Here is a 5,974-nt window from a genome sequence, read left to right as displayed (position 1 = left end):
AGGTCAAGTGTGGAAAGAAGAAAACGGGGAGAAAAAACACACATTGGGTGACATGGGGGAAGGCGCTGAAGTGATGTGGTGTAGTGGTTCATAGTCCCCCCCCTCCCAAACTTTCATTCCCCCCCTTCACGCTCAAGAAAATTCGGCCAATACACAGAACTTTTTCACACAGTTGTCGTGCAATGGCGTGATATAAAAATTTAAAATCAACGTCTGTGACTGTTTCCAGGGCAGTGCGTCTGTTGACTGTTGCTCCGGGGTCAAGTGCGCTGTTTGGACGTTTCTTCAAGGTCAGTGCTGTGTGCGTCTGTTGACTGTTTCTCAGTGTCAGTCTGTGTGCGTCTATTGACTGTTTCTCAGTGTCAGTCTGTGTGCGTCTGTTGACTGTTTCTCAGGGTCAGTGCATCTGTTGACTGTTTCTCAGTGTCAGTCTGTGTGCGTCTGTTGACTGTTTCTCAGGGTCAGTGCGTCTGTTGACTGTTTCTCAGTGTCAGTCTGTGTGCGTCTGTTGAGCTGTTTTTCTCAGGGTCCAGTCGTCTAGTACTGTTTCGTCAGGGTCGTGCTGGCGTGGCGTCTGTTACTGTTTCTCAGGGTCAGTTCTGTGTGCGTCTGTTGACTGTTTCTCAGGGTCAGTGCGTCTGTTGACTGTTTCTCAGGGTCAGTCTGTGTGCGTCTGTTGACTGTTTCTCAGGGTCAGTGCGTCTGTTGACTGTTTCTCAGGGTCAGTGCGTCTGTTGACGGTTTCTCAGGGTCAGTCTGTGTGCGTCTGTTGACTGTTTCTCAGGGTCAGTTGTGTGCGTCTGTTGACTGTTTCTCAGGGTCAGTGCGTCTGTTGACTGTTTCTCAGGGTCAGTGCGTCTGTTGACTGTTTCTCAGGGTCAGTGCGTCTGTTGACTGTTTCTCAGGGTAGTGCGTCTGTTGACCTGTTCTCAAGGTCAGGTGCGTCTGTTGACTGTTTCTCAGGGTCAGCTGTGTGCATCTGTTGACTGTCTCAGGGTCAGTGTGTCTGTTGACTGTTTCTCAGGGTCAGTGCGTCTGTTGACTGTTTCTCAGGGTCAGTCTGTGTGCGTCTGTTGACTGTTTCCTAGGTCAGTCCTGTGTGCGTCTTTGACTGTTTCTCAGGGTCAGTGCGTCGTGATGTTTTCCAGGGTCAGGGCGTCGTACTGTTTCTCAGGGTCATTCAGTGCGGTCTGTTGACTGTTTCTCAGGGTCAGTGCGTCTGTTGACTGGTTTCTCAGGGTCAGTCAGTGTGCGTCTGTTGACTGTTTCTCAGGGTCAGTGCGTCTGTTGACTGTTTCTCAGGGTCAGTGCGTCTGTTGACTGTTTCTCAGGGTCAGTCTGTGTGCGTCTGTTGACTGTTTCTCAGGGTCAGTGCGTCTGTTGACTGTTTCTCAGGGTTCAGTGGCGTCGTGTGACTGTTTCTCAGGTCCAGTGCTGTGTGCGTCTGTTGACTGTTTCTCAGGGTCAGTTTGTGTGCGTCTGTTGACTGTTTCTCAGGGTCAGTTTGTGTGCGTCTGTTGACTGTTTCTCAGGGTCAGTGCGTCTGTTCATGTTTCTGGTCAGTCAGTGCGTCTGTTGACTGTTTCTCAGGGTCAGTTTGTGTGCGTCTGTTGACTGTTTCTCAGGGTCAGTGGCGTCTGTTGACTGTTTCTCAGGGTCAGTCTGTGTGCGTCTGTTGACTGTTTCTCAGGGTCAGTGCGTCTGTTGACTGTTTCTCAGGGTCAGTGCGTCTGTTGACTGTTTCTCAGGGTCAGTGCTGTGTGCGTCTGTTGACTGTTTCTCAGGGTCAGTGCGTCTGTTGACTGTTTCTCAGGGTCAGTGCGTCTGTTGACTGTTTCTCAGGGTCAGTGCGTCTGTTGACTGTTTCTCAGGGTCAGTCTGTGTGCGTCTGTTGACTGTGCCAGGTCAGTGCGTCTGTTGACTGTTTCTCGGGTCAGTGCGTCTGTGACTGTTTCTCAGGGTCAGTGCGTCTGTTGACTGTTTCTCAGGGTCAGCTGTGTGCGTCTGTTGACTGTTTTCTCAGGGTCAGTGCGTCTGTTGACTGTTTTCTAGGGTCAGTGCGTCTTTGACTGTGTCTCAGGGTCAAGTGCGTCTGTTGACTGTTTTCTAGGGTCAGTTGGTGCGTCGTGACGTTTCCGGCAGTCGTGGTCTGGAACTGTTTTTCCAGGGTCAGTGCGTGCGCTGTTGACTGTTTCTCAGGGTCAGTCGTGCGTCTGTGACTGTTTCTCAGGGTCAGTGCGTCTGTTGACTGTTTTCTCAGGGTCGTCGTGCGTCTGTTTTGACTGTTCTCAGGGTCAGTGGCGTCTGTTGACTGTTTCTCAGGGTCAGTCGTCGTCTGTTTGACTGTTTTCTCAGGGTCAGTGCGTCTGTTGACTGTTCTCAGGGTCAGTGCGGTCTGTTAGACTGTTTCTCAGGGTCAGTCGGCGTCTGTTGACTGTTTCTCAGGGTCAGTCGTGTGCGTCTGTTGGACTGTTTTCTCAGGGTCAGTCGTGTGCGTTGTTGACTGTTTCTCAGGGTCAGTGCGTCTGTTTGACTGTTTCTCAGGTCAGTGCGTCTGTTGACTGTTTCTCAGGGTCAGTGCGTGTGTGACTGGTTTCTCAGGGTCTCGTGTGCGTCTGTTGACTGTTTCTCAGGTAGTCTGTGTGCGTCTATTGCTGTTTTCGAGGGCAGTCTGTGTGCTCTGTTGACGTTCCGTCAGTCATGTTGACTGTTTATGTCAGTGTGTGCGTGGTTGCGTGTCAGTCGTGCGTCTGTTGACTGTTCTTCAGTGCAGTCTTGGCGTCTTGTTGACCTGTTTCTCGTCAGGGTCAGTGGTCTGTTGACTGTTTTCTCAGGGTCAGTGCTGTGCTTGTTGACTGTTTCTCAGGTTCAGTCATGCGTCTGTTGACTGTGTTCTCGGGGTCGTGCGTCTGTTGACTGTTTCTCAGGGTCAGTGTCGTCTGTTGACTGTTTCTCAGGTCAGTCAGTGGGCGTCTAGTTGACTGTTTCTCGAGGCAGTCATGTGCGTTTATTGTTCACGGTTATCTCTGATGCGTCATGTTCTGTAGTGCGTCTGTTGACTGTTTCCTCAGGGTCAGTTGTGCGTCTGTTGACTGTTTCTCAGGGTCAGTCGTCTGTTGACTGTTTCTCAGGGTCAGTGCTGTTCGGTTGACTGTTTCAGGTGCCGGCTGGTTGATGCTTTCCAGGGTCCAGTCTTGTGCGTCCTGTTGACTGTTTCTCAGGGTCAGTGGCGTCTGTTGACTGTTCCAGGGTCAGTGCGTCGTTGACTGTTTCTCAGGTCCAGTGCGTCTGTTGGACTGTTTTCAGGGTCAGTGCTGTGTGCGTCTGTTACTGTTTCTCAGTGTCATCTGTGCGTCTATGACTGTTTCTCAGTGTCAGTCGTGTGCTCTGTTGACTGTTTCTCAGGGTCAGTGCATCTGTTGACGTTTCTCTCAGTGTCTCTGTTGTGCGTCGTGACTGTTTCTCAGGGTCAGTGCGTCTGTTGACTGTTTCTCAGTGGTCAGTCTGTGTGCGTCTGTTGACTGTTTCCAGGTCAGTGCGTCTGGTTTTGACTGTTTCTCAGGGAGTGCGGTGTGCGTCTGTTGACGTGTTTCTCAGGGTCAGTCTGTGTGCCGTCTGTTGACTGTTTTCTCAGGTTCAGTGCGTTGTTGACTGTTTCTCAGGGTCAGTCTGTGTGCGTCTGTTGACTGTTTCTCAGGGTCAGTGCGTCTGTTGACTGTTTCTCAGGGTCAGTGCGTCTGTTGACGGTTGTCTCAGGTCAGTCTGTGGTGCGTCTGTTGACTGGTTTCTCAGGGTCAGTCTGGTGCTGCTGGTTGACTGTTTCTCAGGGTAGTGCGTCTGTGAATGTTGTCCAGGGTTCAAGTGCGTCTGTTGACTGTTTCTCAGGGTCAGTGCGTCTGTTGACTGTTTCTCAGGGTCAGTGCGTCTGTTGACTGTTTCTCAAGGTCAGTGCGTCTGTTGACTGTTTCTCAGGGTCAGTCTGTGTGCATCTGTTGACTGTTTCTCAGGTTCAGTGTGTCTGTTGACTGTTTCTCAGGGTCAGTGCGTCTGTTGACTGTTTCTCAGGGTCAGTCTGTGTGCGTCTGTTGACTGTTTCTCAGGTCGTCCTGTGTGCGTCGTTTGAATGTTGTCATCAGGGTCAGTGCGTCTTGTTGACTGTCTTCTGTCAGGGTCAGTGCGTCTGTTGACTTGTTTCTCAGGGTCAGTCGTGGCAGTCGTGACTGTTTCTCAGGTCAGTGCGTCTGGTTGACTGTTTCCAGGGTCAGGTGTCGCTGTTGACTTTCTCAGGTCAAGTGGCGTCTGTTGACTGTGTCTCAGGGTCAGCTGTCGTCTGTTGACTGTTTTCTCAGGGTCGTCGGTGTGGTCTGTTGACTGTTTCTCAGGGTCCATGGGCGTTTGACTGTTTCTCGGGTCAGTGCGTCTGTGACTGTTTCTCAGGGTCATGCAGTGTGCGTCTGTTGGACTGTTTCTCATCAGTGGTCAGTTGTGTTCGGTCGTCTGTTGACTGTTTCTCAGGGTCAGTTGTGTGCGTCTGTTGACTGTATTCGCAGGGTCAGTGGCGTCTGTGACTGTTTCTCAGGGTCAGTCGTGCCGTCTGTTGACTGTTTTCCTCAGGGGCAGTTTGTGGCGTCTGTTGACTGTTTCTCAGGGTCAGTGCGTCGGGTTGCGGTTTTTTCTCAGGTCAGTCTGTGTGCGTCTGTTGACTGTTTTCTCAGGTCAGTGGTCTGGTTGACATGTTCTCAGGGTCAGTGCGTCTGTTGACTGTTTCTCAGGTGTCAGTGCTGTGTCGTCTGTTGACTGTTTTCAGGTAGTGCGTCTGTTGACTGTTTCCGAGGGTCAGTGCGTCTGTTGACTGTTCTCAGGGTCAGTCGCTGTGACTGTTTTCTCAGGGTCAGTCTGTGTGCGTCTGTTGACTGTTTTCTCAGGGTCAGTGCGTCTGTTGACTGTTTCTCAGGGTCGTGCGTCTGTTGACTGTTTCTCAGGGTCAGTGTCGTCTGGTTGACTGTTTTCTCAGGGTTCGTCGTCTGTGTGCGTCTGTGACTGTTTTCTCAGGGTCAGTGCGTCCTGTTTGACTTGTTCTCAGGGTCAGTGCGGTCTGTTGACTGTTTCTTCAGGGTCAGTGCGTCTGTTGACTGTTTCTCAGGGTCAGTCTGTGTGGCGCGCGGTTGACTGTTTTCTCAGGGTCAGTTGCGTGCGTCTGTTGACTGTTTCCTATTTTCTAGGGCAGTCGTGCGTCTGTTGACTGTTTTCTCAGGTCAGTCTGTGCGTCTGTTGGACTGTTTTCTCAGGGTCAGTGCGTCTGTTTGACTGTTCTCAGGGTCAGTGCGTCTGTTGACTGTTTTTCTCAGGGTCAGTGCGTCTGTGTGACTGTTCTCAGGGTCAGTCGTGCGTCTGTTGACTGTTTCCTCAGGGTCAGTGCGTCTGTTGACTGTTTCTCAGGGTCACTGCGTCTGTTGACTGTTTCTCAGGGTCAGTCAGTTGCGTCTGTTGACTGTTTCTCAGGGTCAGTCAGTTGTGCGCTGTTGACTGTTTCTCAGGGTCAGTTCTGGTGTGCGTCTGGTTGACTGTTTCTCAGGGTCAGCGTGCTCTGTGTGACTGTTTCTCAGGGTCAGTGCGTCGTTGACTGTTTCTCCAGGGTCAGTGCGTCTGTTGTTCAGGTCAGTGCGTCTGCTTCCAGGGGTAGTGCTGTGTGCGTCGTGGACTGTTTCTCTCAGTGCAGTCATGCTTACATATTTGTTTGACTCCTCCTGCAGTGAATGATGGTTTGTTATTTGCAGCCGGTGATATATTCAGGGGTTAAAGTCAGATTTGGGAGGTGGGGGACCCTAAAGTTCAGTGTAACCCTGTGCGCTGTGGCCTGATTCACAAAATGTGAGAATCTATTTTATATCATCTTACATTCAGTCTTAAGACGTGGCGGTCGCGGGGCGGCTGCAGCCTATCCTCATCATGACGGAGGACAGGAGAGGCGGGG

At 51.4% G+C, this 5,974-nt stretch overlaps 1 long non-coding RNA gene across 1 annotated transcript in view; it reads left to right on the top strand.

Annotated features, from left to right (window-relative positions):
* The window catches only part of LOC113744746 (uncharacterized), a 31,066-nt gene that overhangs the window by 10,480 nt on the left and 14,612 nt on the right, over nucleotides 1-5,974 (top strand). Inside the window, exon 2 of the long non-coding RNA XR_003461795.1 lies at nucleotides 3-7. This is a non-coding gene — a long non-coding RNA (uncharacterized LOC113744746). The remainder of the gene's footprint in view (nucleotides 1-2; nucleotides 8-5,974) is intronic.

The sequence above is a fragment of the Larimichthys crocea genome, unplaced genomic scaffold (assembly GCF_000972845.2).
Source record: "Larimichthys crocea isolate SSNF unplaced genomic scaffold, L_crocea_2.0 scaffold148, whole genome shotgun sequence".
NCBI lineage: Eukaryota > Metazoa > Chordata > Actinopteri > Sciaenidae > Larimichthys > Larimichthys crocea.
This window is presented reverse-complemented; position numbering and strand designations above follow the sequence as displayed.